The sequence below is a fragment of the Rattus norvegicus genome (genome assembly GCF_036323735.1).
Source record: "Rattus norvegicus strain BN/NHsdMcwi chromosome Y unlocalized genomic scaffold, GRCr8 chrY_unlocalized_3, whole genome shotgun sequence".
Classification (NCBI taxonomy): domain Eukaryota; kingdom Metazoa; phylum Chordata; class Mammalia; order Rodentia; family Muridae; genus Rattus; species Rattus norvegicus.
The window spans coordinates 1,300,774-1,314,041 of NW_026947389.1; the positions used below are offsets into that span (position 1 = coordinate 1,300,774).

The following is a 13,268-nucleotide window of genomic DNA, read 5'->3' on the forward strand; positions in this document are numbered from 1 at the left end:
TTCTCCAGTTATCAGCTATCAGCTATCAGCTTGACAAAAGTGGAAGAATCCATGAACAAAAATATCCTTGTAATGTACGTAGAGAAAATTGATCAGACAAGAAGGAAAACATATAGCAACCTTCCTGGATTCAACACAATAGAGCCTACATTCCTGTAGTGTATTCTTCATGAGTTTATAGAGTTTATGGGCTAATACCTGGAAAGAACTCCTACAAAAACCAGCAGCAAATTAACCACAAACTGCAATATTTATACAAGCCAAAGAAATATGTGTAAAGTATTATTTTCAGCTCTATATGAGAATATTAATGTTTTTTAATTCATATAGTAATAAAATTTTAATTTCATTTCTGCAAATTTTTATTGCAATTTTTTAATAAATAGATTTTAAGTGACTCATGTGATCATTAACTTTTAGTGGTTTTGATTGCACTATAGAACAATAAAGTGTTTATTTGACTGTGATCATTACTATGAATATTCACGAAAATCAAATTATGTCAACCAGGAACTGCTCTTCTGTTTTTATACTTTTTGTTGTACATATGCTTGTTCACATGTGCAACACATGCATGCCTACTGTCCAGGAGGTTGAAGAAGGTGTGAGGTTCCGTGATGCTGAAATTACAGCCACTTGTGAGCTGTCAACAGGTTCTCTGGAAGAACAGATAATGCTATTAATCACCGAATCATTCATTCATCTGCAGCAAACACCATTTTTTGTAAATATAGTGCCTAAGGTGTCCTGTCTTCTGCATAGACTACTGTTTTCTCAAATGTGATAATTTAATATTAAACATACACCCACCTGTTCTTAACTTCATATATATATATATATATATATATATATATATATATATATATATACACACACACAAATACATACACAGCCACACACACTCACACTCACACACACACACACACACACTGCTCTTACATTGAAGTTTACTTACTTACTTACTTACACACACACACACACCTGCTTCTTACCTTCAAGTAGACTTAGTTATTTTCATAGTTATTTGTTTATTTATTCACTTTACATGCTGCACACTGCCCCCTCCAGTTCACCCCTCTCACAATCCTTCCCCCAGCCTTTTCTCCTCTGAGCAGGAGGGGAACCCTCGGGTATCTCCTCACCTTGCATATCTAGTCTCTGTGATCACACCATCTGCTAGTGAGGACAGACACAGCAGCCTAGATATATGGGTTGAGGAGGTAGAGGTCATATCCAGAAAGAGGCAGAGAGCTGGGGTAAAAGATGCCCATGAATCAATGGGTGTTTCCTTAGTTGAGACTCACAGCCTCAGTGATATGGACCTGAAGAAGCAATCTCCGGTAGCCAGAGAGCAACCCAAATGGAGTGATAAAGACACCTACTTTTGACCCAAAATTTATTCTGACCACAAGAAATGAAGGCGCCGTGCATAGAACAGAGAGTGAGGAAATTTCAACCAATGGTTAGTGCAGATCGAGACCCATCCCAGGGATGAGCACCAATCCCTGACACTACTACTGACACTCTGTTATGCTTGGAGAAAGGAGTCTAACATGGCTTCCCTCTGAGAGACTCCACTAAGCTGCTGACTCAGACAGAAGCAGACATCCATTAGCCATACCAGGGGTGGTGCTTGGGGACACAGATGGAAGAACAGAATGAAAAGGATTATGGCCTCTAAGGATATAGGCAGTCCACAGGCTTTGTCTTCATGTGGGTACCGAACAACTAGAATTGGGTTTCCCCAAAACATGTTGTATGTAGATGGGACATCTGTTTCTTTAAAATTCATTCATTTATTTACTCATTTTACATCCCAAGATCGGTGCTCCATCTTCAAGGTACGCCAACACCCATTGTCAGGGGAACCCATAAAAAGACAAAGCTATACATTTCCTACCTATGTCCTGGTGGCTCAGGCTCAGTCCATATTCACTCTCTGGTTGGTGGTTCAGTCTTTGAAAAACCCCAAGAGTCCCCATGAGTTGATTCTATTGGTCTTTCTGTGAAGTCCCTCATATTATCTGGGCCTTGATTCTTCACCTGTTTTTTTAAAGACTCCCCAAGCTCCAGCTAATGTTTGGTGGTGAATCTTTACACTTGTTTCTCTCAGCTATAGGGTGGAGTCACAGAGAGGAAAGTTATACTAGGAATCTGTGTGCAAGCATGATAGAGTATCTTTAATGTATCAGAGATAGGTGATTGCTCATGCGGTAGGTCTCAATCTGTAATAACCATTGGTTGGACATTCCTTCCATGTCTACTGTTTCTATCTTTGTCTCTGAAGATCTTGTAGGCTGTGTTAACTTTGGATTGAAGGTTTAATGGGTGGGTTTTTTTCCTTGTCACATCACTGTGGGTCATTCCTGGCTACAGAATTGGCAAATTAAGGATCTGTACCCTCATTGCTACAGTCACCCCAATAGACATCCTGGGGACTCGCCTTTCCCAGTTCTCTGGATCTTCCTTGAGATGTGCACCCCAAACTTGTGATTTCCATTCTCTTTTCCCTGCTTTCCCTATAACTAATTCCTCCAAAGCCCACTCCCTTCCCTACCTCCCCTCCCTTTCAGTTTCCTCCCTCCCTCCATCCTCCTCAATATTTATTATGCTAAATGCATTTTAAAGTCAATATTTAGGAAGAAACACTGAAAAGTTTAGAAAGTATCCCACTCACATGTTGCTAACAGTGGACTGTGCTAGTGGAAATGTGTCTCTACAACCTCTCAGTACTAGAAGTGGTCTTAGGCTTCCTATGTGTATAGATATTGGTCTTTCTCAGATTTCTGGCACGGTTGGAGACTGATTATAGTCTCGTTGCTTATCAGGCCGTATAACTCTGGATATACATATTTTTCGGATAGTTATCAGATAGTATACAATCTAGCCAAGACATAATATAGATTTTAAGCCTTTCTGAAGCTGAAATGAAGAACTAAATGTTATTTCTAACTGATATAGTGACAGACTGGGTGTTGAGTATATCAAATGCTTTAAAATTGTTGAATGGTAATAATCTTACTCAATTGATATGTAAATTAAAAGTCTGTTTAACTGGACAAAAAGGGGGAAACATTGTTTACACTGAAGTTATCTGTATTTTGATGCTAATCCACTGCTCTAAGGACAGCTGCCTTGTCCTGTATTCAGAACTCAGGTGAATTCTCCAAAACCACTTTCCCATTAAATTTGTGAAGTACAGGTGAGGGGCGGGTCCAGGAAAGAAGGAGGCCTATCATTGGAGGAAGGAAGAATGGGCAGGAAAGAAGTTTGAAGGAAGTAGAAGAGACTAGAGGAAAAAGGAGAGACAGGAAGAGGAGAGGTGAGAAGCCATAGCAGGTGAAGTTAAGATTCTGCTCTGTTTATTTACTTGTTGTTATTAATGTTCCAAAGGTATGGATGGTACCAGGCTTGGTATGCTTAAGTGGGCTATTATATCTTATCAATTGGGTCAAAGATTATTTTGTTGTGTGTTCTTTTATGTGAGGATTTGAGTAAGAATGTGTGTGGCAGTAAGAGACACTGGGCAGATGAGGAGTAGGGCTGTATTCAACCAAGATATCTAGCAGAGGCTTGGGAAACTATGGTGACAGTGTAAGCGGGGTAAAAGACTACTTTTTTATTTTTATATTTTTGCAACAGCACATTCACTTCTGTATTTGACATGCTCTAGGTGTGTCCCTTAGGGAAGATCTATATCTGGTTCCTGACAGAATGTGCTTCTTAGGTTCATCAATCTTATCTAGTTTTGGTGGCTGATTATATATATATATATATATATATATATATATATATATATATATATATATGTGTGTATATGTGTATATATATATATTATATATATATATGTATATGTGTATATATATATTATATATATGTATATGTGTATATATATGTACATATATGTATATGTATATATATATATATATATATATATATATATATATATATATATATATATATATATATATACTTTTGGTGGTTCCTAGAGCTATGAGATTAGGTGGAATTTTAACATGGATTCTGAGCAGCTACGTCAAGAATGTAGAATCCACAAATGCCAATGACAAATAGAATCGCTCCTGTTTTTATGAGCCTATTAAAGTTGAGGTTTCACTGGACCTCAAGTTCTTCCCTCCCTGTCAATCCTCCTTTATCTTATCTTTGGCCAGAAGAAAGAATCATTTTAAAACATCCAAAATGCTGAAATATCACCCTTTGGAACACAGGAAGGTACTTATTACAGAAATGATATCTAATGGGACTACAGAAACATTTTCGATTGTCCCTGCTCTCCTTTTATTTACTCAGGCAGCTATGTATATGCATAAAATAAAAATTTGATAGCTTATCATTTTAAGTAGATACACAATATTTACACTTGCAAATTCACTTTATAGCTTGGCCACCTTTGTTGCCAAAATCATTGCAAAGATCTAGAATTGGTAAACAGAATGTTTGAGTACACATACAGGAATATCTATAAAGTCCCCTATCAAGGAATGAACAATTAGAAAATGAAATACAAAATTCACTCAGTTAAATGCCTGTAGAGAAAAAAAATGGCCTTTGAGAAAGAGGGAAAATCTAGAAAATTGAACTGTTTGTAACAGGAATGGACCCGGTAATAGAGTTATTATCCAGAAGAATCTCCTACAACCCATGTTCCTAGATCTTTTCTACCCAATACAAGCCCCTAACTGACTTGGTCCGTTAAGAGCCTGTAACCACTGATGAAAAAAAGAGAAGTTTCCAGCTGTAGAGAGATATAGTACATAAAGGTTACCACTGTGTCACAGGAGACTCTCCTGGAAAAGGCACCCTTGAATCTGGTCAATATAAGGAAAGCAGGTAGGCCATGGCAGTTCTCAGTGACATCATCATTTGGCCCTCCCTGAAAAATTTCTTGTACCCTGGAGAGCACTAGCTTTTGTGATGTCACAAGGAACTGCATCACAGATATTCCGGCAGTACATCTTGGGAATACTAAATGGCCTTTATTTCAGTACAAACAGTCATTTGGGAGGGAGAACAAAGAGTATGTACATAACAGAAATGAGTAGAAGAATGTTGGCCTTCTGTTTAGTTTAAAAAAATGAAATATGTGGTACATGGGAAAGCACAGTGAGTGCTGTGTAGGGGTTGTGAGGGTTCACTGAACACATAGCCTTGATCTGAGCCTTCCATATATGGGATTCAGGAATTGCGAACCTCTCAGTAGCATCTGGTTTTCCTTGCTTGTTATGGTTCCTGGGAATCAGAGATTTTTTATCATTCATTTTATTATTCCAAAAGTCAGGTGTTGGGACAGGTATAGTGTTTTTTTTTTTTTTTTCTGAGAGCTCATGGCTTTTATTTTTTCCCCCAAAAGGAAAAAGACCTATGGAGGAAGGGAAAGACAAGTATTGTATGCTCAGCTCAGAGTAATCTCCTCCAGCTTTGGATTCCTATAGTACAGTTTCTGTCTGACACTGATATTTGGGAGAGAGAAATGCTTCTATTTGAAACTTCATCACCTCATTCTTTCCACTAGTGTTATGCTGACTACCATTCCCTGACAGTGTCCCTCTAGATTTCTGAATCAATATGTCTGATTACCTTGCAGTTTTATTTACTTATATTTCTTTGATTTTTTTTAATTTTTAAGTTAATTTTAATATTTTTTGGATATTTCTATATCTACATTTTAAATGTTTTTTTTCCTTTCCCAGTATCCTCTCCATAAGAGACCTGAACGTTTCCCTTCCTTTACATTTAAACCCCTCTTACTTCCCCTCGACATTTCCTTGAACTGGGAGTCAAACCTAGGGAGAACCAAGGGCCTCTCCTTCCTTTGGTGTCCAACAATGCAATCCTCTGCTACATATGCATTTGGACCCATAGGTTTGCCCATGTACAGTCTTTGAATATCTGTATAGTACCAGAATGTTCTTGTTCATTGTCATTGTTCTACTGATGGTGTAGAGCATCTTCAGCTCTAGTAATCCTTTCTCAAAATTTACCAAGAAGAGGTCCATTTACAATTCTCTGGTTTGCCACTGGCATTGACTTGTGTAAATAACATGCTCTAGCTGTGTCTCTCAGGAAATATATATAACCTGTCCCTGGAAGCATGTACTTCTTAGCTTCATTAATCTTAATCATATCTAATTTTGGTGGCTGATCTATCTATCTATCTATCTATCTATCTATCTAGTTATCTATCTAGTTATCTATCCATCCTTGTCTCTGTCTCTGTCTCTGTCTCTCTACATATATATATATATATATATATATATATATATATATATATTTGGTGGCTTCTACATCTAGGAAATTATGTGAAATTTTAATATGGATTCTGCGCTCCTAGGTGAAGAATGGAGTATCCACAAATGACAATACCAAATATATTCCCTCCTGTTCTTTTGAGCCTATTGAAGTTGAGGTTTTAATGGAACTCAAGCCATTCTTCTCCCTTCCCATCATCCTGTATCTATTGTTTGGCTTGAAGAAAGTATCATTTTAAAACATCCAAAAGCCTGAAGTCTCACCCTTGGAACACAGGAAGGTAGATATTAAAGAAATGATATCTAATGTGACTACAGAACTGCTTTCTATAGTCCATGCTGTCCTTTGATTTACTGATGTCAGGTAATTTCTGCATTAAATAAAAATTTGGGCGTTTATCATTTGAAGTAGGTACACAATATTTACACTATTAAATTCACTCTTTAGCTTGGCCAGCTTTGTTGCGAAAATCATTGCAAAAAACTAGATTTGGAAAACAGAATTATTGAGTACACATTCAGGAATACCTATAAAGTCCCCTATCAAGGAATTAACAATTAGAAAATGAAATACATAATCCACTCATTTTAATATCTGTAGGGAAACAATGTCCTTTGGGAAACAGATAGAACTTAGGAAATTGAACTGTTTGTCACAGGAATGGACCTGGTAATAAAATTATCCAGAAGGCTCTCCTACATCCCATGTTACTAGGTATTTTCTACACATGCCAAGACCCTGAATAACTTTGTCCATTCAGAGCAGGTAACCACTCATAAAGCAAAGGGAACTCTCTAGCATTAGAGAGATATTCTGCATAAATGTTTCCACTGTGTCAAAGGAGACACTCCTGGAAAGGGCACCCCAGAATCTGGTCAATATAAAGAAAGATTTTTAGCAGGTAGGCCATGGCAATTCTCAGGGATAACGTCATTAGGCCGTCTCTAAAAAATCTCTTGCAATCTAGAGAGCCCTAGCTTCTTCTGTTATATCAAAAGTAATGTTGTGACTGCAGCTGCCTCTCAGACATTCCTTTAGTACCTCTAAGGTTTTTTAATTGGCCTTTATTTTAGTTTAAACAGCTACTTAGGAGGGAGAACAAATAGGATGTAGATATCAGAGATGGGGGGAAGGAAGTTGGCCTAATGTTTTAGTTTAAAAATCGAAGAAATACATGGTACATGGGAAAGCTCTGGGTGCTGTGTAGGGGTTGTGAGGGTACACTAAACACATCGCCTTGATCTGAACCTTCCACATATGGGATTTAGGAGGTGAAAGCCTCTCAGTAGCATCTGCATTTCCTTGCTGGTTATGGTTCCTGGAAATCAGAGATTTTTTATTATTAATTTCTTTATTCCAAAAGGCAGGGGTTCGGAAGGGTTCAGTTGTTTTTCTGAGAGCTGATGACTTTCATTATTTTTTTTTCCATGAGAAAAAGTTCCTAAGGAAGGAGTGATGACAAGTATTGTATCCTCTCCTCAGTGTAAATTCCTCCTTGCTTTGGATTCCTATAGTGCACTTTGTTTCTGACACTGATATCTGGGACAGAGATATGCATCTAGCTGAGACACCATCATCTCAGTCTTTCCACTAGTATTACTCTGATTACAATTCACTGACAGGTACCCTTTAAATTTCTGGGTCGATATGTATGATTCCTTGACAATTTTCTTTTCTTTTACTTATATCATTTTTTAAGCAATTTATTGCTTTTTTAATTGGATACTTCTATATTTTCTTTACAAATATAATTTCCTTTCCCAGTTTCCTCTCCAAAAGAGCCCTGACCTGTCCATTTCCCCTTTTTCTATAACCCCCTTACTGCCTCTTGACATTCCGTTGATCTGGGAATCAAACCTAGGGTGGACCAAGGGCCTCTTCTTCCATTGTTGCTCACCAAGACCATCCTCTGCTACATATGGAATTGGAGCCATTGGTCTGTAATGTGCAGTCTTGAATGTTGATTTAGTACCAGAAAGGTTTCGTTCATTGTCATTGTTCTTATGGGGATTAAAGCCCCATTCATATCTTGTAATTCTTTCTCAACATTTACCAACAAGAAGTCCATTTTCAGTACAGAATTTGCCGTTATCGTTTAACTCTGTATTTCACATACTATAGCTGTGTCTCTCAGGAAAGGTCTATATCTGTTCCTGGCATAATGTATGCACTTCTTAGCTTCATCAATTTTATATCGTTTTGGTGGCAGATGTATATATATATATATATAATACTTTTGGTGGCTCCTACAACTAGGTGGTTAGGTGGAATGTTAACATAAAATCTTCCCAACTGGGTAAAGAATGTAGAATTCAGAAATGACAATGTCAAATAGACTCCATCCTGTATTATGAACATATTGAATTTGAGGTTTGACTGGTAATAATGCCATTCTTCTCCCTGCCTATCCTCCAGTATCTAAGGTTTTTACTTAAGAAAGAATAATATTAAAACATCCAAAACCCTCAAGTCTGGCCATGGGAAAACAAGAAGATAGGTAGTACAGAATTAATATCAAATGGGACTAGAGAACCAAATTCTATAGTCCATGTTGCCCTTTGTATTGCTGATGTCTGGTAATTTTTAGATGAAATAAGCATTTAGGAGTTTATCATTTGAAGTGTGTACACAGTATTTACACCGTTATGCTCAGTCTATAGCTAGGCACAATTTGTTGCCAAAATCATTGTAGAAAATGGAATTGAAAATCAATATATTTGAGTACACTTTCAGGAATATTTATGAAATGCCCTGTCAATGAAAGTACAATAAGAAAGTAAAATACAATATTCATTTAATTACAGGACTGTAGGGAAAATACTGGCCATTGTGATACATAGATAACCAAGAAATTGGAACTCTATGTCACTGGAATGAACCTGGGAATAAAAATATTATCTAGAAGAACCTCCTACACTAGATGTTCCTAAAACTTTTCTACCCATGCCAAGGCCCTTATTAACTTTCTCCATCCCAAGCATGTAACTGCTTAAAAAAATCAAAGAGAAATCTCTAGCTTAAGAGAGATGGAGTATGTAAAGGTTTCCACTGTGTCACAGGAGACATACATGGAATGGGCACCCTCGAATCTGGTCTATGTTAGGAAAGCTGTTTAGCAGGTAAACCATAGCACTTCTCAATGACATAATCTTTAGGCCCTCCCTGAAGCATCTCTTGTAACCTGGAAAGCCCTAGCTTCTGTGATGTCACAAGTATTGTTGTGACTGAAACTCCCTATCAGATATCACTTCAGTACCTCTAGTGTTTACTAATTGAATTCTAATTCAGAGTAAACAGCCATTTTGGAGTGAAAGCAAAGAGGATGAATAGATCAGAGATGGGGAGAAGGATGCTGGCCTTCTTTCTTTATATAAAAAAAGGAAGAAATACATGGTCCTTGGGAAAGCTCAGTGAGTCATTGGTACAGATTGAATGGGATGGCTGAAGAGACAGCCTTGATCTGAGCCTTCAATATAAGGGTAACAGAAGCTGGGAGCCTCCCAAAAACATCTGGACTTCCCTGTTATTATAGTTCTTGGAAGTCAGAGAATTTATATCATTTATTTCTTTATTTCAAAAGCCAAGTTTTGGGAAGGGCACAGTTGTTTTCCTGAGATCTCATAGCCTTTATTCTTTTTGTAAAAAAGAAAGTGTCCTAAGGAAGATAGGATTGACAAGTATTGTGTCCTCTTCTCAGAGTAAACTCCACCATGCTTTGGATACCTATGCTGCCGTTTGTGTCTGACACTGATATCTGGGAGAGAGAAGTGCTTCTGTTTGAGACTTCATCATGTCAGTCTTTCCACTAGCTTTACTCTGAATACCACTTTGGATTTCCGAGTCAATATATGGGATTAATTGTCAGTTTTCTTTCTTATCTTTCATTATATTTACTCTTTAGCAAATTTTATTGTTTTTTTTAACTTGTTGTTTCTATATTTAAATTTAAAATATTATTTCCTTTCCCAGATTCCTGCCCTTAAGATCATATCTGTTCCCTTTCCTTGTTTTCAAACCCCCTTTTCTGCCAATTGACATTCCCTTGAACTAGGAGACAAAGCTAGGGAGGACAAAAGGCTTCTACTCCCATAGTGCCCAACAATGATGGGGAGAAGGAACCTGGCCGTCTGCCGTGGTATTAAAATAAGAGAAAAATACGTCGTCCTTAGGAATGCTAAGTGCATACTTCATACGTGTTGACTGGAGTAACTAAAGAGATAGCCTTGATATGAGCCTTCACCATATGGGAATCAGGAGCTGAGAGCTCCTCAGAAGCATCTGTAATTCCAAGTTCTTATGGTTCCTGGAAGTCAGAGTGTTTATATCATTCATTGCTTTATTCCAAAAGCCAAGTTTTGGGAACAGTACAGTTGATTTGCTGTGACCTCATGGCCTTTATTTATTTATTTTTTTTTGTCCAAAAGAAAGACGTCCTAAGGAAGAAGGGAAAGACAAGTATTGTGTCCCTAGCTCAGAGTAAACACCTCCATGCTTTGGATTCCTATAGTGCAGTTTTTATCTGACTCTGATATTTGGGAGAGAGATGTGCTTCTAGTTGAGACTTCATCATCTCTGTCTTTCCACTAGTATTACTCTGAATACCACTTTAGATTTTCGAGTCAATGGGTTTGATTAGATGACTGTTTTCTTATCTTTTATATCTTGAGTTTATTTATTTTTTAGCAAATTTAATTGCTTTTTTTTAAACTAGATGTTTCTCTATTTACCTGTAAAATATTATTTTCTTTCTAATTTTCCTTCTTATAAAATCCCTACCTATTCACTATCCCTTCTTTAATGACACTTTCTGCCCCTTGACAATCCCTTGAACTATAAGACAATTCTGGCTTGGATCAAGGGCTTCTCCTTCCATTGGTGTCCATTAAGATCATCATCTGCCACATATCCATTTAGAGAAATTGGTCTGTCCATGTAAAGTCTTTTAATATTGGTCTAGTACCAGGAAGTTCTGGTTCATTGGTACCGTTGTTGTTATGGTGTTGAAAGCACCTTCAACTCTTGTAATCCTTTCTCAAAATCTACCAACAAGAGGTCCGTTTTCAGTTCACTGGTTTGCCACTAGCATTCACTTCTGTAATTGACATTCTCTAGCTATGTCTCTCAGGAAATATCTACATCCAGGTCCTGGTACAATGCACTTCTTAGCTTCATCAATCTTATTTAATTTGGTGGCTGTTATATATACTTTTGGTGACTCCTACAATTATGAAGTTAGGTGGAATTTTAACATGGATTCTGCGCAAATAGGTCAAGAAGGTAGAATCCACAAATGGCATTGCCAAGTAGATTCTCTCCTGTTCTTATGAACCTATTGAAGTTGAGGTTTCACTGGTCCAGAAGCCGTTCTTCTTTGTGATCATCCTCCTCTACCTTCTCCTTGGCCTTAAGAAAGAAACATGTTAAAACATCCTAAACAATTAAATCTGGGCCTGAGACACTAGAATGTAGATATTTTTGCAGATGATATCAAAAGTGACTAGAAAAGAAAATTCTATGCTCCATATGGTCCTTTTTTAACTGATATCTGGAAATTTTGGATAAAATATAATTTTGGAGTTTATCGTTTGATGTTGCTACACCATATTTACACTGTTATACTCAGTCTATTGCTGTGCGCCTTTGTTGAGAAATCATTGCAAAAAATGAGTTAGAAATTAGAATGTTTGAGTACACATTCAGGAACATTTATAAAATCACCTATCAAGGAATATACAGTAAGAAGTGAAATACAGTATTCATTAAAACTAAAGGTCTGTAGGGAAAATACTGGCCTTTGTGATACAGAGAAATCCTAGAATTTGAACTGTATTTCACAGTAATGTACCTAGGAATAAAATATTATCTAGAAGAATCTCCTACACTCCATGTTCCTAAATCTTTTCTACCCATGCCAGGTCCCTGACCAAATTTCACCATTTAGAGCATGTAACCACTAATGAAGCAAAGATAAGTTTGTAGATTTAGAGAGATGGAGTTCGTAAAGGTTTCCATTGTGTCACAAGAGACATACCAGGAAAGGGCACCCTTGTATCTGGTTCATGTAAGGAAGCTATTTAGCAGGTAGGTTTTTTCTGTGATGTAACAAGTGTTGTTGTGACTGCAACTCCCTTTCAAATATTCCTTCAGGACCTCTAGAGTTTACTAACTGGCCTGTAATTCAGAAAAACGAGCCATTGGGGAGTGAGAAGAAAGAGGATGAAGAGATCAGTGATGGGGAGAAGGAAGCTGGTCTTCTGACTTGGTGTCAAAAAAAAGGAAGAAATATGTGGTCCTTGGGAAATCTCAGTGAATCCTTGGTAGGGGTTGAGGAGGATCACTGAAGAGATAGATTGGATCTGAGCCTTACACATATGGGAATCAAGAGCTGTGAGCCTCTCCGAAACATCTGGAGTTCGCAGTTCTTATGCCGCTGGATGTCAGAGATTTTATATCATTCATTTCCTTACTCCAAAAGCCAAGTATTTGGATGGTCACAGATGTTTTCCTGAGAGCTCATGGCATTAATTCTTTTCGTAAAATATAAAAAGGTCCTAAATAATAAGGGAGAGAAAAGTATTGTGTCCTCTGCTCAGAGCAAACTCCTCCATGCTTTGAATACCAATAGTGCAGTTTGTTTCTTCCACTAATATCTGGGAGAGAGCAGTCCTTCTAGTTGAAACTTCATCATCTCAATCTTTCCACTAGTATTTCCACTGACTAACACTTAAGTTTTCTGAGTCAATTGGTGAAATAAGCTTGCATTTTTCCTTTCTTTTCTTTCTTTCTTTTTTTAAAATTTTTTAGCAAAACTCTCAAATATCCTGGGTGACGATGTAGATTAGACCCATCAGATGAAATGAAGAATTGAAAAACTCTCTTGGGGATGAAAATGGTAAGGAAATCACATTGATGTATCATAAATGCAGTGCCAAGAGCAATATTAATACTAGTCTGGGGAGATGCTGCCTTTATCAGAGACCACAAACCTTTAGTGGAGT

General features: G+C 37.3%; 1 long non-coding RNA gene across 1 annotated transcript in view; it reads right to left on the reverse strand.

Annotated features, from left to right (window-relative positions):
* Window positions 1–403: 403 nt before the first annotated feature.
* LOC134484680 (uncharacterized) overlaps window positions 404–13,268 on the reverse strand; it is a 57,230-nt gene continuing 44,365 nt past the window's right edge. The window contains exon 5 of the long non-coding RNA XR_010062320.1: window positions 404–658. This is a non-coding gene — a long non-coding RNA (uncharacterized LOC134484680). The remainder of the gene's footprint in view (window positions 659–13,268) is intronic.